We start from the raw sequence: 22,955 nt of genomic DNA on the forward strand, positions 1-22,955 counted from the left end.
CTTTACCCATTCATTCATTGATAGACACTTAGGTTGATTCCATACCTTGGCTATTGTGAATAGTGCTGCAATAAACATGGGGGTGCAGGTATCCCCTTGATATACTGATTTATTTTCCTTTGGATAAATATCCAGTAGCGAAATTCCTGGACTGTATGGTAGTTCTACATTTATTTTTTTGAGAAACTCCCATATTGTTTTCCATAATGGCTTTACTAATTTACATTCCCACCAACAATGTATAAGAGGTCTCTTTTCTCCCCATCCTTGCCAGCATTTATTACTTTTGTCCTTTTCATAACAGCCATTCTAACTGGGGTGAGATAATATCTCATTGTGGTTTTGATTTGCTGTTCTTTGATGATTAGTGATATTCAGCAGTTTTTCTTATGCCTGTTGGCCATTCGTATGTCATCTTTTGAGAAATATCTCATGGGATTTTTTTTTCTGTTCAGTTGATGGAGTTCCTTGTATATTCTGGATATTAGTCCCTTGTCGAATGAATAGTTGAAAAATACTTTCTTCCATTCGAAGTTTGTCTCTTCATTCTGTTGATTCCCTTGCTGTACAGAAGCTTTCTAGTTTAATATAATCCCACTTGTCTATTTTTGTTTTTGTTATGCGTGCTTTTGAGGTCTTAATTATAATCTCATTGCCTAGACCAATGTCCTGAAGTGTTTCCCCTATGTTGTCTTCTAGTAGTTTTATAGTTTCAGGTCTTAAAGTTTTTAATCCATTTTGAGTTTTATATATATATATAGTGAGCGACAGGGGTCTATTCATTCAGATAGTTTCATTCTTCTGCACATGAATATCCAGTTTTCCCAGCACCACTTTTTGAACAGGGTGTCCTATCCCCAATATATGTTTTTGATGCCTTTGTTGAAAATCAGTTGACTGTAAATATATGGATTTATTTCTGAATTCTCTATTCTGTTCCACTTCTCTATGTGTCTGTTTTTATACCAATGCCATGTTGTTTGGTTACTACAGGTCTGTGGTATATTTTGAAGCCATGTAGTAGATGCCTCCAGTTTTGTTCTTTTTGCTTACTATTGATGTGGCTATTTGGGTCCTTTCTTGGTTCCATACAATTTTTAGCATTGTGTTTTCTATTTCTGTGAAGAATGTCATTAGTATATTGCAACCATCTGAGTGCATGTAAGGGGATGTCAGCGGGGCTCCAGGGATATGGAGATGCATGGGCTGTTGGACTCCAGGTCAAGATGCAGTCTTGTTGGGCCTGGGCTCTCAAAAGGGCACCATGCTGCAGTTGCTTCAGTCTTGGGCTATGTGTGTGACCCATGGTGAAATCCCTCTGAGACAATGCCATCATGTGGGCTCCAGGAAGTTTCTTATACTAGTCTCAGGGTCTGTGAGAGCCAAAGGGCACTCTGTAGCTAGGATTGTGGTAGTCCATGGTGGAAATGTGGAACACGGGGCTGTCTCTCTTCCCTTTTCCTGCACTGAGGAGTCTCTCCTGGCTCCGATCTCAGCTGGGCCAGCTGCTTTGCTTTCCTCTCCTTCCATGCCTGAGAGGTTTCCTGTCACTTTCCTGCTTAGTTCCTGTGTTCTCTCTTAAATACTCTATTTGACATCATGCTTATTTAGTTGCTGTTTTGGTCCTCTTTTGTGGAGAAGGTGAATAACAGGTGTCTCTAGTCAAACATATTGAAGCCCCCTCCTATGCTCTCTTGATCTCTTCTGTATCTATTTCTCTCTCTTTGGAAAACACAGAGAGGGCAGAAGCTCCTCTAATCCATACTGATCTGAAAGAAATTAAAGTATAAACTTACTCTATCTACTTTCTAGTGTTGTTGTTGTTGTCTTTGTCATTATTAAAAACTGTAAGTGAATTGTTCTGGCCATCCAGTCCATCACGGTGGTCATGACAATACTGACTAGCATCCATTCTTCATCCCTGCGTCCGAACTCTAGTTACTCAATCCATGGTACGATAGCCATTGGGAATGAAAATAAAGAGCTCCAAGAACATTTATTAAAAATGTTTTCTAGGTGAAAAAGTGATTTTAAGACCACCCTCCTTTAAAAGACCAACTCATTTCCACTTTTCCCAAAGACCGATCCTTAAGTCCCATTCTCATCTCCCAGAGTAAGTAAAATTTCTATCAAATAACAGTAATATCTTGTGATCATCTTCAAGTAGGAGCTTTCCCACAAATTCATCTGGGCTAAAATATTTTAAGAAATTTAGCATTTTCCAGCAGCCAAAAGATTTGTAAGTTGTATGCAGAAAAGCCACATTTCTGTATAGGCAGAGTGGGAAAGAATGCCCAGGTGCCAGCCAATCTGAAGAAAACATGTTTGTTCTGGCAGCCAAGTATCTAACTAGTGGCATCCTAATGACAGAGTGTCAGGTTGAATTTGGGGGATGGGAGGGAATCAGACAAATAGGCCTGGAAACCAAATTTAAAACCTTCTAAATCTCAGAGGAAGAATGTACATCCCAGGCTCAAATTGTGGAGCTCAGTTACAAACCTCTAGAGCAGTAAGTCCGTGCATGATCCCAGAACACTCCTCTCTGACCCAGCCTCCAACCTCTGCCAATGAACAAGCCCTGACTCTTTAGTCTTGACCAAGTCCTAACGAGACTATACTCACCTCATTCTCTGTATGTTCCTGTTGGCTTCCAAAGGGCTTCTGGTTCTGGAACTTGGCTGAGCTAGCCCCCTCAGACCTGTCCAAGATCTTGGCCTGCCTGGTTTGGTCCTTACTGCTCTCTAAGCCTTTGAATCTGAGTCATACGTTGACCTCAGAAAACTTGTCCCATCTCACCCGCCCATCACCGTTACCTACGACTCCTAGCCCCAACCTCTTAGGATGCACAATGTAATTGGCCGATATCTTAGCTGAGTCTACCTTACTATAATCCAATGGTAAGGCTGAAGGTATCAAACACAGAAAAAATATTTTTTAAAACAGTCATAGACATGAAAGAGGAAGTGCTGTCTCAGAAGCCAAGATAAATATCAACACAGACCATAGTTTGGCAGTCTCTAGATTGTTATGTATAAAATGTTACACTGAAGGCTTAAACTGTTGGACTCTTTAAGGGTTCAAGAATGTGCATGGAAGTTCACCTCCAGGACAGTCAGGGAGAGTGGTGTGTTTCCATTTTAAACTACGTTACTATTTTGGGGTGTCAGACATTGTGAATTTTACCTTGTTTGGCACTGGATTTTTTTTTATTCCCATAAATATTCTTGAACTCTGTTCTGGGATGAGCTTAAGTAACTTAGACGCAGTTTAATACTTTTGCAAATTGCTTTTTTATGATTTATTAGGCAAATATGGAGCAGTGCTCTAGACTGCTAATTATTCCCCACTACTGAGGCAAGGCCTTCCTGACTGTTCTACCAATACCCTGTGGATTATGGGTTTTCCAGTCTGGCTGGAAGGAACAGGCAATATTCTCAGCCTTTGGTGAGAGCCAGGCTCTGTTCTTTTCCCTCGACAAGCTTGGCCCCCAGGTCCCCAGTAGTTTCTCCAAATGCAGGTGCTGGTCAGTACGATGCTGAATCCTTGAAGGCCCCCTCTGCAGTTATAGGGGTCCTCTCTCTCCATGCAGCTCTCTCATTCCTGGTACTCTGTTCCATGAACTCTAACCACCTTGGTTTCCCCAGCCTCCTCACACCTTCTCCTCAAATCGGGAGTCTGAATTGCACTTAAGTTCCTTTCCCTGAGTCTCAGCCTGGAAATTCTCTCCATGCAGTAAGCTGGAGCAGCCCGAGTGTATACCTTTTTGTCTCCTATTTCTTAGAGATCACTGCTCTTCATCACCTGATGACTGGTGTTTCAAAAATCATTATTTCATGTATTTTATCTGACATTTTTGGTTGTGTCAGGCAAAAGGGTAAATCTGGCCCTGTTACTCCATCTTGGGCAGAAACAGAACTTCTTTAAAACACTTTGCACTCAATACTAGTATCATTACACAGAACAGACAATCCTAAAACCAGTGTTTTTCAAAGTAAGGTCTTTGGACCAGCTATGTCAGAATCACCTGGGATGCTTGGCAAAGACGCACTTTTCTACATCACATTCTCAGTTCTATTAAACATAAATTTCCTGCCACTAAAATGTGAGAATCGTTGCCATTGCCATGGCAATTGATTAACAAAAGACAATGAAATCTTCTTCTGAAAGTCCAAAAATGATTGGAATAGGCAGTGGATTAAAAAGTTAAGGGTTGGGGGGATGTTAGGGAGAACAGTGGGAAGTCAGTTTCCTAGAAACTATGGCTCTTTGTTGCTAAATGAACCATTTTCCATGTAGCTGCTTCCTTCTCATTCATTGCCATGGCAGAGCACGTGGTGAGATGGGTGCCTCTCCTGGATGCCTCCACACAAGAGGCTCTCTGGGCAGCAAGCACTAAACCCACCAGGAAATTGTTTAACCAAAATTTGTGTTTCCCCCTCAGTCATTAAATAACCAATACAGCAATGGTAGCCACGCTCCCCAGCGATGAGTCTGTGACAACAACCACACGGTCAACCTTTTGTTCTCCAATCTCAGGAACATCTGGAATGACCCCTCCATCATCTTGACCCATCACAGACCCATTTTCTGGGGGAGGAAACAAAGAGTCTAAAAAGCAGGTATGGGACTTCAACAGAATACAGGCATCTTCAGGCTGAGTTCACCAGAGAGGCAACAGGCTACACTACATAAGCACAGTTTTGCACAAATCTTTTCTGAGACTTGGTTTTGGTCATCTTGCTCATTGAGAAACTAGTGGCATGGTTCTTGCTGCTGGAGAGAAAGTGATAGAAGCACTTGTCCATGCTTGATCCAGTAGAGGAAAGGACAAAACAGAGTGTATCTCACATCCCAGATTATTATGTGTTCCCTGTTTGAACCAGCTGTTACCCAAGCCTACCTATGTTTCATTAACATTGGAGATATCCAGCGGGCAAGGGAGGAGATGAAAGCGTGTGGATACAGGCAGGGCCAGATGACCCAGGGACTTTTGGGCCATTGGTAAATATCTGGATTTTATTTTAAATGCAATAGGAAGCTACTGGAGGGTGTAACCAGGGGAAAAATGTGACTTTTAGTTGTATTTTTCAAGAACCACTCTGGCCGCTCTGTGGTGCATAGGTTATAGGGGGCAAGAATCAAAGTCAGGAGACCCTTGCAGCAGTGCTATTTCAACCACACCCTGTGGACCAGTGCTAGTCTGCAAGCTGTTACCATCTACAAGGACAGGAACTGAGATGAAGTGTTTAGAGGCTTTTAAATATCTTGAAGTAGTTTAACATTGTGGCGATATCCAAGCAAGATTTTTTTTTTTTTTACAAAAATTTAAGGCTACAAGGGACTCGGGGTGGGGTGGGAACTGGTCCTTTACCACAGATAATTTGAGAGCTCTTTGCAGTAATTCAGGGAAAGGGTGCTGGACACTTGAACAAGAGTGGATCAGGCACAGAACAGACAGTGTTTCACTCTCCCAGGATCACAAATGGACAGTAAGAGGAAGCTGGAAGTTCAGGATACAGAGGCTAGAGCACCCAGTGACACCTCTCCCTCTGCCCACCTGCATTAAACCTGAGCACTTGCCAATTCTCTGAAAAGTGGCAACCAATAACATTGTTTCATTCCTGAAAATAATGTTACACATGGCATAAATGTTAACAGTTCAGACACTGGAGTGAAGCTACCCTGTGTTTAAATCCTGATTTCACCACGGTGTGACCTTGCATGAGTTACTTAACCTCTCTGGGCTTATCAATAAAATGGGAATAATAATAGCCTCTTCCCGACAAGTCGTCCATGAGAGTAAAATAAGAAGAAGCCTGAGAAGAGGTTGACACCTAACCAACAGTCACTCAATCATTAGTTGTTCATGTATCTTCCTGTGAAGAAAAAGCTTCATAGCAAGATTGTGGTCACAGAATCACTCACTTCTGCAAAGTATCTTACGTTGGACAAAGTCCCATCACACACATCACTTCATGAAACCTCTGCAATGACATTTAGAAGTAAGGAGAAACAGGCCCAATTTTCTATTGAGGAAAATGAGGCTTAATTTATACAGAGAGGTTCCCAAACTTGCCCCTGGTGGATGAGGTATTGATTCATCTGTCTGCTACCCCACTGGAAATAAACTGTCCAAGAAGTCATAGGAGCAGCAAGGAGAGGCCAGGTGCAGTGGCTCAGGCCTGTAATCCCAGCACTTTGGGAGGCTGAGGTGGGCAGATCACTTGAGGTCAGGAGTTCGAGACCAGTCTGGCCAACATAGTGAACCTCATCTTTACTAAAAATACAAAAATTAGCCAGGTGTGGTAGTGTGTGCCTATAGTCCCAACTACTAGGGAGGCTGAGGCAGGAGAATCGCTTGAACCCAGTGGGCGGAGACTGCAGTGCGCCAAGATTGTGCCACTGTACTCCAGCCTGGATGACAGAGTGAAACTGTGTCTCACAAAAAGAAGAAGAGGAAGAGGAAGAAGGAGGAGGAGGAGGAGAAGGAGAAAGAGAGGAAGAAGAAGAAGGAGAAGAAGAAGAAAAGAAGAAGGAAAAAGGAGGAGGAGGAGGAGGAAGAAGAGGAAGAGGAAGAAGGAAGAAGGAAGAAGAAGAAGAAGAAGAAGAAGAAGAAGAAGAAGAAGAAGAAGAAAGAAGAAGAAAGAAAGAAGGAAAGAAAACAAGGTCATCGTTGTCTTTGGCAGTCCAGCTTCGTGCCCAAGTACACACACACAGAGGTCAGTGCAGAAGGAGGAACAGCAACATCAAGGATGGAGAAACTGGGGGTCAGTTCTCCTGGGTACCTGTTGAAAGGTAAGATGCCTGGAAGGAGTCTGACCCCAATACTCCCCATTCTTCTTCTGCACAACCTTTTTTACTCCCTTTTCACTCTGTCTTCCTCTGGTCTTTATCCCCAAGGTTTAGCCATGACATGATTTTGCTGTGAGCATTTTCTATAATTTTTTTCTTCCTTGCTAACATTTTTAATATTATTTAATTTTCATTAATATAAAGTATTTAGGCCAGGTCCAGTGGCTCACATCTGTTATTCCAGCACTTTGGCAGGCCAAAGCAGGAGGATCACTTGAGGCCAGGAGTTCAAGACTAGCCTGGACAACATAGGGAGATCCCATCTCTACAAAGAAAACAAAATTAAGTTAGCTGGGCACAGTGGCACACACCTGTAATCCCAGTTACATGAGAGGTTGAGGCAGGAAGATGGCTTGAGCCCAAGAGGTTGAAGCTGCAGTGAGCTATGGTCATGCCACTGCACTCCAGCCTGGGCAACAGAGTGGGACCCTGTCTCAAAAAAAAAAATTGATAGATCGATAGATACACAGGTAGAATCCCCAAATCTTTTCTAAATGCATTCCTTATTATGATGTAGCTCTCAATTTTGGTTTCTTTTAATCTGCCTTTAACAGTTTGCCATGATCTTTAGTTTGAATTATGCCTGGCTTTTAAGGAGAGAGAAAGAAAAAATTAGATAATTGGTGAAAAACTCCCTGAGGTGAAGAAAGACATGGATCCTCAAATTGAAAGGACATATCAGGAGAAAAGGTGTTAAAAAAAAAAAAGAAAGAAAGAAAAAGATCCATACCTAGACATATCAAAGTCAGATCTGGAACTTTTTCTTTTTTTTTAATTTAAAGTGTGAGGGTAGTTATATAAAATGTAGGTCTATTTGGATATGAAGAATGTACTCTGAATTTTATGAGAGTAGCTAATAATCCCAACAGTTTGATATTTTTTGGAGGAATCTCTAAGGAACTAATATGTCTTGTTTTAAGAGATATTTGTCTGAAGTTCAGAAATTCCTTAAATTTCACTTTGGTTTCTTTTTCTTCTGTGAAATTTAAGATAAATTAAAAGTAATATTTTTTACTGAAATGTAATTAGTGGTCAACTCTGGGTCCGAGATAGACACAGTCTCTACTAAGAATTGGGTCTATGTGGCAACCCTAGTTGTTGACTCACGTCAGAAAATGGACTAATTATACTTTTAGGTCATTGAGAGGGAATTCAGATGTCTCCTAAACACCTATGTTACTACCACGAAATAACTGCGGCACTGAGGGAAGTTTGGCTCCCAAAAAAGTGAAGTTAATAGGAGCTCTACAAAAATTGGTGAGAAAGATTCCACCTTTCAGCTTAGTTAGACAAGTGAGTTTTCATGGGAATGAGGCAACAGGATAAAAAGGTAACCTCTGTAAACATCCCAAGAAGAAGGAGTTTCCATCCAATTTATTTGTTTTTAATTAGGACCTTAGGTAGAGCTTTCCTCCAACTGTGACTGCTTGAGGCCAGTTCTAAGCGTCATCAGGAATGAAGGACACCAGCCCACCTGTGAGGGTTTGGAACTTTGGCTGGGAAACTCCTCCCACTAGATCCATGGTTCTCAACCCAGGCAAACCATCAGATCTCTGGGGAGCTTTTCACAGATGCCTTGGCCTCACTCCACACCTTCTGAAATAGAATCTCCAGGGGCAGGACAAGCATAGGTGTATTTTTTAAATATTCCACAGGCAATTCAGCTGCACATTGATTAAGCACCACAGGACTAGTCTGTAGAATTCTCAAGGGCAATGTGCTATCTTTTGGAGGCAACGGGAATGTTCAATGAAAAGAGAACTAAAATCAGATAAATTTTCATATTCTTTGCTTACTATACAAGTAGTACAGTTTACCTTTCTAAACATCAATTTCCTTAAGGATATCATATTTTTTAAAAATCAATTTTCCCATCTACTAAAAAGAATTTAATAAAATATCGTGTAGGTGTTTTCAAGCCTGTGGAATTTCACAGGTAGTACAGTTTACCTTTCTAAACATCAATTTCCATAAGCATATCATAATTTTTAAAAATCAATTTTCTCATCTACTAAAAAGAATTTAATAAAATATTGTGTATGTTTTTAAGCTTGTGGAATTTCAAGAATTCTGGAGAAAGGTGCAGGCATACCACCCACTTCCTTGCTGTGGAAAGCACCACCCTGCTGGTCATTTTTTAAAAATTTATCTTGAAGGAGAAACAAAAAGCCACAGAGGATAGCAATCTTTGCATAAAACAGCAGCAAGGAAGGAGTCATTTGCCTCTGGACCTGTTGCCACTTCAAGATTGTTGATGGCACCAGAGGGGCCCAGGCTGCTCAGAAGCGGTGATGGGCGGATGTGGGAAAGGATTTGTTGTCTTCCGAGCTTTCTCTGAGACAGCCGAATATGAGAGTCCTTGGCAGGGGCATTGAAAGTCAGACAAGACTAGAAACAGTCAATCTGACGGCTCACAGAGAGGAGCCAAGAGTCCAGAGAGAGGGAACAGTGCAAACAGGCCTCGTTCAACAAATGTAACCCAATACCACTGTTACGTGTTATAGAAAAAGAACATTCTTTCCCTTGAGTGCTATTGTCTGGTCTCCAGGACACAGTATGTTCACAAGATCTCTGGGTCTCAGTGGACAGATTGAGATGTGTGTATTTTATACTGCTGAGACTTTTTAAAAAAACAAGGTCAGAACAATGTATAAAATATGGTCCCGCAGGGCGCGGTGGCTCACGCTTGTAATCCCAGCACTTTGAGAGGCCGAGGTGGGAGGATCACGAGGTCGGGAGATTGAGACCACGGTGAAACCTCGTCTCTACTAAAAATACAAAAAATTAGCCGGGCGTGGTGGCGGGCACCTGTAGTCCCAGCTACTCGGAGAGGCTGAGGCAGGAGAATGGCGTGAACCCGGGAGGCGGAGCTTGCAGTGAGCCGAGCTCGCGCCACTGCACTCCAACCTGGGCGACAGAGCGAGACTCCGTCTCAAAAAATAATAATAATAATATGGTCCCATGTATATTTTAAAGTAATATTTATGTTTAAATCTATACCTGTGAATGGACTCTTGGAGAAGGTCTAGAAAAATATAGAGCAGACTATTAACAAAGTTTAATTGTGGGGAGAGTAGTGGAAGGGAAGAAACCATGTAAATAGAAGAGGAACCATTACTTTTGACTCTGTACAATCTATTTCAATTTTTTGCAACATGAGGATGTTGCTTTTTTAATTCTAAACACCACAAAAAGGTAAAAATAGTTAAAAAAAAAAAAAATAGCTATCAGCCACCAATGCCATTTGACCACAAGAATAATTTGTCTTCCTTGGAAATACTAAAAGCTATAAAGTGTAGGGGTTTGTTTGTTTGTTTGTCTCATTCTGTTGCCCAGGCTGGAGTGCAGTGGCGCAATCTCGGCTCACTGTAGCCTCCACCTCCCAGGCTCAAATGATTCTCCTGCCTCAGACCCTAAGTAGCTGGGATTACAGGCACATGCCACCACACCCAGCTAATTTTTGTGTTTTTACTAGAGATGGGGTTTCGCTATGTTGCTTAGGCTGGTGTCCAACTCCTGGCCTCAAGTGATTCACCCACCTCAGCCTCCCAAAGTGCTGGAATTACAAGCGTGAGCCACTGCACCTGATCCAAGTACAGAATTTTTGAGTAATTCTATAAGAAAAAATCAGTACTTTAGACATAATTAGAAAAATGATGTCAAGAATGAATTAATATTTTTAAACTATGGCTATGTCTATGCTTATGATATCTACATAGAGACAAACATTATAATGTTGATAAAAATTATTAATGAATTGCTTAACTATCCACATGCAAAAGAATGAAGGTGAACACCTATTACCTTACGCCATTTACAAAATTAACTCAAAATGGAACAAAGACTTACACATATGAGCTAAAACTATAAAATTCTCAGAAGAAGACATATGGAAAAAGCTTCAAGACATTGAATTTGGTAATCATATCTTAGATATGACACCAAAAGGGCAGGCAAAAAACAAAAAAAATAAAGCAATTAGACCATCAACATTTTAAACTGTTATGCATCAAAAGACACTACCAACTCAGTGGAAAGGTAACCCAAAGAATGGAAGAAAATATCTGCAAATAATATATCCAATAGGGAATTAATATCCAGAATATATAAAGAACTCCTACAACACACACACAAAAAAAACCTCTAATTTTAAAATGGGCTAAAGATTGACAAATGGCCAATAAGCACATGAAATGATGTTCAACATCACTAAACATTAGGGAAATGCAAATCAAAACCACAACAAAATGCTTCACACACATTAGGATGTCTATTATTTTTTAAATTAAAAACAGAAAATAACAAGTGTTTGTAAGAATGTGGAGAAATTGGGACCCTTGTGTACTGCTGTGGGGATGTAAAATAGAATAGTGCAGCTGCTGTGAAAAAAACAGTAGGATGGTTCCTCAAAATATTTAAAAATAGGGGGTGATCCAATAATTCCACTTCTGGTTATACACCCAAAATAATTGAAAGCATAAACTTAAATAGATATTTGTACACCAATGTTTATTGCAGCATTATTCCCAAGTAGCCAAAAGATGGTGTATTAATTAGGGGCCTGGGTTCTCCAGAGAAACAAAACCAACAGGACACACACACGCAAACACACACACACATACACGGACAGATTGATTTTGAGAATTGGTTCACACAATTGTGAAGGCTAGCAAGTCCAAAACCTACAGGGTAGGCTAGCAGGCTGAAGGTGCAAGGAAGACTTGCTGTAGTCTCAAGTTCAAAGGCAGTCTGGAGGCAGAATTCTCACTTCTTGAGTGGAATTCAATCTTTTTCTATTCTTTTTTTTTTTTTTTTTTGAGACGGAGTCTCGCTCTGTCACCCAGGCTGGAGTGCAGTGGCGCAATCTCGGCTCACTGCAAGCTCTGCCTCCCGGGTTCACGCCATTCTCCTGCCTCAGCTTCTCCAAGTAGCTGGGACTACAGGTGCCAGCCACCATGCCCGGCTAATTTTTTTGTATTTTTAGTAGAGAGACAGGGTTTCACCGTGGTCTCGATCTCCTGACCTCGTGATCCGCCCGCCTCAGCCTCCCAAAGTGCTGGGATTACAAGCGTGAGCCACCGCGCCCAGCCTCTTTTTCTATTGAGGCCTTCAATTGATTAGATGAAGCCTACCAACATTATGGAGGCCATACTCAAAGTCTACTGATTTAACTGTTAACCTCATCTGTATTAGTCCATTATCACACTGCTATGAAGAAGTACCCGAGACTGGGTAATTCGTAAAAGAAAGAGGTTTAATTGACTCACAGTTCCACAGGGCTGGGGAGGCCCCAGGAAACTTACAGTCATGGCAGAAGGCAAAAGGTAAGCAAGGACCTTCTTCACATGGTGGCAGGAAACAGAGAAAGCAAGTGGGGAAAGAGTCCCTTATAAAACCATCAGGTCTCATGAGAACTCACTCAGTATCACGAGAACAGCATGGGGGAAACCATCCCCATGATCCAATCACCTCCCACCAGGTCCCTCCCTCTCCATGTGGGGATTATGGGGATTACAATTTAAGATGAGGTTTGGGTGGGGACACAAAGCCAAACCATATCATCATCTAAAAAATATCTTCAAAGAAACATTTAGGATAATGTTTGGCCAGATAGCTCAGTACTGTGGCCTAGACAAGTTGACACATAATTAACCATCACAGGTGAAAACAACCTAAGTCCCTCTACCAATGAATGAATGGATAAACAAAAGATGGTATATACATACAATGAAATATTATTCAGCCTTAAAAAGGAAGGATATTCTGGCACATACCACAACATGGATGATACTTGAAGACATTTTGCTAAATCAAATAAGTTAAACATAAAAGAATAAATATTATATAATTCCACTTATATGAGGTACCTAGAATAGTCAAATTCATAAAAATAGAAAGTAGAATATTGGTTCCAGAGGCTGACAAAGTAAGGGGTACAGGGATTTATTGTTTAATGAGTATTAAGTTTCAGTTTGGGAAGATGAAAAATGTCTGGAGATGGATGGTGGTGATGGTTACACAACAATGTGAGTGTACTTAATGCCATTGAACTGTATACTTAAAAATGGTTAAGATTGTTAAATTTTATGTTGTTATATATTTTACCACAATAAAAAAAGAATTGCTTACATGTGCAGGCTTTACTGTGAGCCAAACAATATACTGAATGCTCTCCATGGATTTTCTCATGTAATGAGTATGAGTATCCCCATTTTACAGATAATAAAAGCTTCTAGAGGAAAGTGACTTGCTCAAGGCCACATTGGTAAGAATCAGATCTGGAATTCAAGCCTTCACAGTCTGACTTCAAAGCCTGTGTGCTTAGTCACTATGCCATACTGAAAAGAGCAACTACATTAGATAAAGAGCAACCTAAAACATTTTTCAAATATTTTAAAGTTGATTCGATACACAAAATATTTAAGGAATGAATTCCCAAAAAGATAGATGCCAAATCCAGAGTGGGTATGATTAATAACTATATACCTAAAATAGACCTTCATTGATATTCACCATGAGAAGTCCTTAGCCCAAAACCACAGCATGTCCAGAAATAAAAAGAGAAAGTGGGATGTCCCAAAAGTAGAAGTAGAATGTTTACCTGGCATCTGACCCATTTTCCCACGAGTCTTGGGACATTTCATAGTTTCTCTATTTTTTCAAATAAAAATAGTGTGGTCACAACTTCCTTTTTCAAAGGGGTCAGTCATTCAATTGACATGTAGTGAGTGTCTGCTAGACAACCAGGTGGTATGTGGGTTTTGTTCAAACAAGGTGAAAAGACAGAGTGCATGCCTGCAACGAGATCCACATGTCTCCTCTTTCCATATGGAGCACATTTCATAGACAAGATTCACATTGCTATTCTGGCCCTGCCAGGCAAATTTTACCAAATCAATATCTCCAAATATGCCCTTTCTCCAATGATCTTCCTTCCATGTACTTCTCAACTATCACCACCACAAACAAGAAGAGCAGCTGTAGCTGTATCATACCTAAGGTAGCATAGCCTATTGGTTAAGGCTTGGGCTACAAAGTTAGACTGGGTCTGCACCTGCCACTTGTTCACTGTGTAATCTTGGGCAAATTTCTTAAACTGCCTTTGCTCCTGTCTCCTCAACTAGAAAAACAAGACACAAATAGATACCAACCCTCTCAGGAGGATGTGAGGAGGACACGACCATCATCAGAACATCCACCATGTATTAAGTGATCAGAAAATATTAGTCACAGATGTATCAAATAGCCATCTGTGAATAATGGACTGTTCCAGGGATCTGGGGAGCAGAATAAATGATTATCTGAGAGAAAAAGGGCCTTTAGGGATCATTTCACAGATGATGGCAAGGAGGACCCAAGGGCTCAATGTCTTGCCTGAGGTCACACAGGTGGCCAACAGCAGTGCCAGGCACACCTCTCTACCACAGAACAATGCTCTGAGGGAAGAGAAAGCAAGGGAACTCCAAAGTGACTCTCCACTTAAGTGCATATTACAGTTCTTATCTACTTCAATAATTGTAAGTTATGAAGTTATATGTGTTAAAATGTGAGTAGATGATTCTATCAGCAGGATGAGAAAGAGCTACTTGGCATACACTATGAGCGTGTATGTGGATGGGGAGGGTTGTAACAATCACATCCATGTCAAAGACTTTAGGGCATGGCCTGTTAACAAAAAGTAGCCTGGGTAACTGCCCTGAGCATCAGACCACTTAAACAGAGCTCCAAGACAGCCACCACGGAATGAGTCCAAAACACAGGTCCCAGACTGACTGCCCATCCCTACCCACCCAACCTGCAGGACCTGGATGGAGGTTACAGAAGCAGTGGGGCAGACGGGAAGGGAATGCTGGGCAAGAGAGAAGACAGGACCCCAGAGATGGATTATTCCAGAAACACCTCTTCTGTGTAACTGCTGACAGTTCGGCTTGCCATCTCCTCACCAATCTACCTCCCAAGCCTCTCTTTCCTTATCAGGTAATTTATGCTGTCCCTTCCCACATCTCCTACCTTTCCAAGCTTTCCTCCAACTAACCTCCCACAGATTATCCCAATGTCCCAACATCCACAGGATAGCTCCTCACTTTCCAGCCATAGTGCCTTTGCCCCTGCAAAAGGTCTCCTTCCTCCTAAAATGTTCCTGCTCCTCTATAATCCCTTCCCTTCCTCCCATTCCAAAACCGTTTGGCAAAACCCATTCCCAGAAACGCAAGCCCTTCTGTGAAGTCATCCTACAACAGATAGCCTTTTTCTATCCCCTGCACTTCAGAACCTTCTAGATCTTCCTAAGAAGATCAATTCTACCTCACTCCTCATTCAAGACTCTCTCTCCTTATAGCCTCATACAATGCTGGCTAGCAAGTGGTCAGCACTCAGTTAATACCAGTTGCTAGAGCAGAAGTCAGAATGGCAGCTGGGGAAACTGATGTGCAACAGCGCAGGCTGGGAAGGAAGGTAACAAAGAGTGAGTACAACAGCAAAGGCATACTATGGGACTATGGGCCAGAACTATTCCAAGTGTTTAATGTATGCTAACTCAGTCTTTGAGACAACCCCATGATGTAGGTGCCATTATTATTAGTACATTACAGATGAGGGAACTGAGAAGGAAACTCACCACAGAGGAGGAAATTCTCCATGTTACAGAGGAGGAAGCTGAGGCACAGGGGGGGCTGAGTAACTTGCCCTAGGTAAGTTACTGTTGTAGGGCTGTGAATTGAACCAGGCCAGCTAGCTCTTTACATTGCTTCTCTGCAATACTGTTCCTTCTAAGCCTGCTTCCCTGCAAATCACTTGAGCTGCTCCATCCGCTTTGTATGCATTACCTTTCTGAATCAAAAACACACTCAGAATTTTTTCTTTTTTTTTTTTTAGACGGAGTGTCACTCTGTTGCCAGAGCTGGAGATGGCTGGAGTGCAGTGGCATGATCTTGGCTCACTACAATCTCTGCCTCTTGGGTTCAAGAGATTCTCTTGCCTCAGCCTTCCAAGTAGCTGGGACTACAGGCGCGCACCACCACACCAAGCTAATTTTTGTATTTTTAGCAGAGACAGGCCAGGATGGTCTCAATCTCCTGACCTCATAGTCAACCTGCCTTGGCTTCCCAAAGTGCTGGGATAACAGGTGTGAGCCACCGCGCCCGGCCTGCAACTTTTATTTATCGTACTAAATTCCCATCTACTGCTTTCTGAGCCAGAAATTAAAGATCCATTCTATCCAGCTCTCCCATTACAGTAAATAACATATGACAAAAGTCTCAAATCCAAAATATTGGTTAAACAGAGGGGATTATAGATGTTTCAGATGGAGTGGGTCTCAGGCCACTCACCTAACTGAATATTTTTCATCATTCTGTTTCTAAAGCCTGAAATGTATACCGGAACTATCTGCAAGCATGTACATATAACAATTTCATATTATTTTGATAGAATTATTGTTTTAATATACAATTATAAGGTCGGGTGCAGTGGTTCACATCTGTAATCCCAGCACTTTGCGAGGCCGAGGGAGGCACATAACCTGAGGTCAGGAGTTCAAGACCAGCCTGGCCAACATGGCGAAACCCCATCTTTACTAAAAATACAAAAATTAGGTGGGCATAGTGGCGGGCATCTGTAATCCCAGCTACTTGGGAGGCTGAGTCAGGAGAATCGCTTGAACCCAGGAGGCAGAGGTTCCAGTGAGCCAAGATTGTGCCATTGCACTGCAGCCTTGGCGACAAGAGCAAGACTCTGTCTCAAAAACAAACAAACTACAACAACAACAACAACAAAATATATATAGCATATATAGAGTATATATACTATATAGCATATATAGAGTATATATACTATATAGCATACGTAGAGTATATATACTATATAGCATAGTGTATATATAGCACGTATATAGTATATATATACACCATACTATATAGTGTATATATACTATATAGTATATATATATACAATTATAAGTTTATGAACACACAAGTGGTCTGTCACATGTTTGTTTGTTTTTAACTATTATAAAGGAATTCAGGTCTCCCACTATGGATAGGAGAATACCGAAAAGACATATATTTGACTTGCAGCTACCTCCAGATTTAAGTGAAAAATCCAGCAACTACCTGCATAACCCAGTTTTACATAATTTATACTAGACATCCTATTAACAGAAGCAAACGTGTTAATTCTGAAAAGATCAGATGATTTTCTCAATCTCCCATCACAACAGTCCCAGAGTCGGGGATAAAAAACGATTTTGGCTTTACAAATGTCCACAGCATTTTCACAGAAAGAAAATAGAGAAATAAATTTATCAATAGATTCAATTTTGGAGTTAGAGGTTTACAACAGGATGTCAATCACATTGCTGCTCCCAGGATATTTAAAACTAGCGCACCAAAAAAAAAAAAAAGAAAAAATGAATAGCAAACCAAAAAAATTAAATTAAAATGTTAGTGAAACGTTAGAGAAGAGAGCGAAGGGTCCAGTTTGTCGCAGCAAGTGTTACTTTTCTCCCCTTGATGAAGAGAAAGCTGGTGAGAACAGCAAAAAGACACAGGATAGAGACCACGGCAAGAGAAATATGATATCCAGCACGTATCCACAACTTACCCAACTTGGTCTGTTTACTCAACACTTTATTTTTCCCACTTTGCCAGCTTAAACTCAGACAGCGGCTGGGCTTTTGTTGTTGCTGTTTCTGTTCTTTTGATCCCAGAGCCCCATGAAAATTAAACCGTGTGTTGGATGGGATCTGGCCACGTCTCGCATTGGGCGGGGAGGGGGAGTTTTAAACTTGGGTCCCTAGTCGCTTCTTTGGGAAAACGAATAAACAATAAGTGGCGACAAGGAGAGGACGTGGGGGACGTGCTCGGCTGACGTCGGCCGCGAGGGGGCCGCAGAGCTTCTCAGCACAGCTGTCCAGATGTGCTTCATCTGTTCCCCCCGCGGGGCACGGGCCTCGGCGGCCGCGGCTGGCACAAGCCCCAGCTCATTGGTGGCCGCGGCTCCTCACTTGCCGCCGATTGGCCGGGCGGCCCGCCACTCTGGAGGGCCTTGGGCCCGCCCCTCCCTCAGGCCCGCTGGCTGCATCCTAAGGGAACGTGGAAGTGCAGCGCCGTCGCTGATGTGGCACTCGGCGGCTGCGCGCCCGGGACGGCTCGGGGCCGAGAGGGAGGTTGCCTACTCCGAGGTCTTGCCCCTGCCCCGGCCCTGTTATGCTCCTCCTTTTAGACAGACCGCTTTGTTTAAACAGGATGATTTGTAGCCGTTTGGGGGCTGAAAATAAGGCGGATGATTTGTAGCAGTTCGGGGGCTGAAAATAAGACGCGCCTGGTGCTCGGAGTGGAAAAGGCTGGGGCTCCGGGCTGTCCACGCCCCCAAAGGGCATTCAGGCCACGCCTTGGGATTCCTCTCTCTTGTCTTTCTCCAGGGAGCAAATAATAGGGCCCAAGAGCCTGCTCCCTCGGGACGGTATTCTTTCTTTCGGTGGAGGGAAAACCTTAATGAACCCTTCGTTGAAGTCCTTATTAACCAGAATTGAAGTTGTTCCTGCGGAGATGACCAGGGCTGGGTATGAGAGTGGTTTGGCAGACCTGCTTGGTTTTTTGTATTGAGTGATGGTCGTTGTAGGGAACCGAGAAATACTGCTTTGTTATGTGAGAATTGAGACAGGACTGCACCAAACGTTGCTTTGAACTTGGGAGAGCGGTTGCAGGGTTAACCAGTTTTTTGATTAGTAGGTTAGAAGGAGAGGAGGAAAGAAGAGATCTGCAAATCAATTGCCATTATAATTTGTGCATATTGACAGAAACGTTCCCTCATTGAAATATTAAGTGGGCAAGAGCCACACTCACTGGGCTGCACGCCAGGGAAGGCACCAGACCCTGCATTAAACAGTTTCTACCTGCATTATCACATTTAATTCTTACAGCTACCTTATAAAATAGATATTAAAATAATCTCCAAGACCCAGCACCTATCCCAGCATGCCACAGATGTCTCCAAACATATGTTTGCAGTACTCCATCATAGGTACGTAAACTCATCTGCAATTTGCCATCCCTGCAGGGGTCAGAATTTATTATGAGTGTCCAAAGCTTTCACTACAATGATAATGTCTTGTTTGTTGGTGTATTTGTCATCTATTGCTGTGCAACAGATTCCCACAAACTTAGTGCCTTGTACAACACATGTATATCACTGCACAGTTTCTGCAGGTTGGAAGTCCAGGCATGGCCTAACTAGATCCTCTGCTTATGCTCTCACAAGGATGCAATCAAGGTGTCAGCTGGGCTGCATTGTCATCTGCAGGCTCTACTGGGGAAGAATCACTTCCAAGCTTTCTCAGGTCGTTGACAGAATTCATTTCTTTGCAGCTCTAGGACTGACTCCCCAGTTTCTTTCTAGATGTGAGCTAGAGGCTGCCCTTAGCAACGAAAGACTGCTCTTAGGCCCCCAATGGCCATCCACAGTTCTGAAAATCCAGAGAATAGAGATCACAGGGGCCACCTACAAGTCTGTCTGCCACAATTAGATAGTCAGACACCTCAATTTCAATGGACCTGACTGCAATGTTATCATAACTCTGTAAGGCCCCCACAAATGCAGGAGCCTGCTCACCAAGTAAAGTGGCACTACATGAGTAGAACCACAACACTCCAATCCTTCTGGCAGTCAAGGAAACCCACAAAGGAGCAATATTTGAATGTAGCCCTTGAAAGTAATGTGTCATGTGTTCAGCTTTCTGAATCATTTGTAATCTCACAATGCTGCACTTTTTATCACAGAAGCCACTCAACAACGGGCTGATAGTCAAGGTATTGATTAACCCTCCACACTCGTTACCATCAACAGGCATCTGATATTGACCAAAAATCACTAAAAAAAAAAAGAATCCTTGTGCTCTCAGGAAGATGGAGTGGACATCAGTATTCCATTTATCCTGCTAAGCACAACAAAAAACCCTGGACTTTATATATTTTCCAACATAAGAAACTCCAAGAGGTTGAGAGAAGAAGACAGATGAGCTAGAAATCTCAGAACCCAAGGAATGACATGATGCTGAGTTCCCTGGGCTTTCTTTCTGTTGTTTCTTTGTCCCAAACTTGGAGCTGAAGAAGCCAGTAGCCCAAAAATGGCAACAGGCACAGACAAAAGAGTCTCAACGAACGCTGCTATCTCTAGTCAAGTCCAGGAAACGGGAAGCCTAGAAAGACAAAAAGAAAACTTTTAGGCAGTAATAGCTCTACTTCAGCCAAACACCACAGGAGAAACCCTGGCCCCACTCACTCCTACATGAACAGAGGCTGAGTAGAAATCCTAGACTCCCACCTTTTCCAGGCTGTAACAAGGTGAAGCTGCAGAAATCTTTAGCAACGTATTACCAAACAGAATTCAGCAATGTATAAAAATAATTATATACCACAGCATAGTGGAGTTTTTTTCAGGGATGCAAAATCAAAATTCTAAAGTCAATCAACCCGGGCTTGGTGCCTCATGCCTGTAATCCCAGTACTTTGGGAGGCCGAGTCCAGCGAATCCTTTGAGCCCAGAAGTTTGAGACCAGCCTGGGCAACATGACACAACCCCATCTCTACACAAAATATGAAAATTAGCCCAGCATGGTGTCACGCACCTGTAGTCCCTGGTACAGGTGAGACTGAGTTGGGAGGAACACCTGAGCCTGGGAGGTTGAGGCTGCAGTTGCCACTGCACTCCAGCTGGGGCAACAGAGTGAAACTCTGTCTCAAAAAAAAAGACAAAAACAAAAAAACAAAAAACAAAAACAAATGTCGATCAATGCAATTCCTGATACGAACAATCTAAAGAAAAGAAAAATCACATGAATATATCAATCAATGTAGAATAAGCACTTGACAAAATTCAGCACCATAAAAATGCTCAGAAAAAGAAGAATAGAAGGGAATCTCCACACTTGATAAAGAACACCTACCAAAGTACCTACAGCTGACCTTATACTGAGTGTGAAAGACTGGATGCTTTCCATACATACTTTGTAATTCTATTTGTGCAACATCCTTCAAGTTACAAAATTATACAAATAAAGAACAGATAAGTGGTTGCCAGGTATTAAGGAGATGGTGGAGTAGGAGGGAAGTAGGTTTGGCTATGAAAGAACAACATGAGGGATCTTTGTAGTGATGGAAATGTTTATTAATAGCTTGATTGTATCCATGGGATGTTGTTGAGATATTGAGATATTGTAATTCTGCAGACTGTTACCATTGGGGGAAACTGGGTGATGAGTACACAGGCTTTCTCTGTATTATTTCCTACAACTTGCATGTGCATCTACAATTACCTCGAAACAAAAAGTTTAAAAAAATATTTCTGACTCTATCTCCCTCACCTCCTCCTGACCCCCACAATTTAGTAATGCAGTTTGGTCACTGGATGCAACTCTCTCCAGAAAGGGATCATCTTGCTCAGCTGCTTCCTGGGTCATGTTCCAGATGAAAGGAGCAGAGGGTTAGGAAAATTTGGGATCCTCACCTGACCATTCTTGGGCATGATGTTTCATTCTTTCTCTTAATGGTAACACTAGACCAGCTGGGTTGGTGTAACCTTCAGAGTTAGGCTGGACAAAAGGCTAGGGCATTCAAACTTAATTCTGGTTCAGCCACCTGCAATCTCCTGTTGGACTGACCTTGTCCTAGATCGTAAAGGTAATGAACACTTAAGAGTTGAGTTGAGTACACTGCTCACCGAGTCCTCCTATAGTATCCTGTGTGGGCCCAAGCAGTGGACATAAGGGATCTCTATAAACTTTATCAAAATGTACTATCCTTCCTGCACCTGACCCTCTGGACAAAAGGGCTTGGTGTAAATAGGGGACGATTGGGGTGAAAGGAAAGCAACGAGCCGGGGGACATGAGGAAGATACACCTTAGACCCTGCAATATACAGAGGAAAGAGGGACATTAGTGATACTTTGTCTTTCAGAACTGCCTTAGAGCCTTCCTCCCCAGAGAAAATGCCTTAATGATGCTCTCCCAAACTGTTGCAAGCAGCTTAAATTTTACTGACTGTGGTTCTGCCACCCCATCAGATAGTTCTCACCACAATTTGATAACCATTCCTTTAACCTTACCAAGAAGACTGTTGGCAACATCAAAGGATGGCCCCAACTCTTATACTTCCCAAACCAAGCACCTGTCCACACTTCTGAATGTCTTCATCACTCCCATTCTCAGTTACTCTGGGGGGTAAACAAATGCCACTCAGCCAGTGGCACGAACAGACAGGAGAGATAGGACTGGTTACCCTCAGACAGTCTTTCCAAAAACAACCAGCTTCAATTTTTCTAACTTAACTAAGAACCCCAAGACTTACCAACTAGCCAGGAAGCCACATTGGAAGAACTATCATTTGTACTCCTTCCCCCAACCCCACTGATGTGGGTTCCCCTGAGGGCCCCAGCAATTGTTGACAATCCTGGTCTTTCTAGGGGAACCATGCACATCCCCAATACCATCCTTCTTGAGAAGTTTGGCATTAACTTGCCTCCCTCCCAAAAACATAGTGGGCCGGACCTGGTGGCTCATGCCTATAATCCCTACATTCTGGGGGGCTAAGGAGGGAATATTGCTTGAAGCTAGGAGTTCAAAACCAAGCTGGGCAACATAACAAGACCCCACCTCTACAAAAAATTAAAAATTAGCCTAGCATGGTGGCATTCACCTGTAGTCCCAACTCTTCCAGAGGCTGAGGCAGAAGGGTTGCTTGAGTCCAGGAGGTTAAGGCTACAGTGAGCTATGATAGCACTGCTGCACTCCAGCTTGGGCAACAGAGTGAGACCCTGTCTGTTAAAACAACAACAACAAAAACCATAGTGAGTTGCATCTTAGGAGTTGTCAGAAGAGACCTACTAGCATTTAAACAAACACTACCAGCAGATTATGCAACTTTCAGATCACCAAGGAGCTCTCTTTAAAAAATGAGACTACTCTGAGGCAGGAGAATCGCTTGAACCTGGAAAGCGAAGGTTGCAGTGAGCTGAGATTGTGCCACTGCACTCCCGCCTGGGCAACAGAGTGAGACTCCATCTCACAAAAAAAAAAAAAAAAAAAAAAAAAAAGTGAGACTATCCTTGG

General features: G+C 42.4%; 1 protein-coding gene across 1 annotated transcript in view; it reads right to left on the minus strand.

The window, feature by feature from the left end:
- The window catches only part of TMEM45A (transmembrane protein 45A), a 75,131-nt gene extending 57,417 nt beyond the window's left edge, over positions 1-17,714 (minus strand). The window contains exon 1 of the mRNA XM_032150308.2: positions 17,452-17,714. The gene's annotated coding sequence lies outside the window, so the exon portion shown is untranslated. The remainder of the gene's footprint in view (positions 1-17,451) is intronic.
- Positions 17,715-22,955: the final 5,241 nt, after the last annotated feature.

This window comes from Hylobates moloch, unplaced genomic scaffold, assembly GCF_009828535.3.
Source record: "Hylobates moloch isolate HMO894 unplaced genomic scaffold, HMol_V3 SCAFFOLD_4, whole genome shotgun sequence".
Lineage (NCBI taxonomy): Eukaryota > Metazoa > Chordata > Mammalia > Primates > Hylobatidae > Hylobates > Hylobates moloch.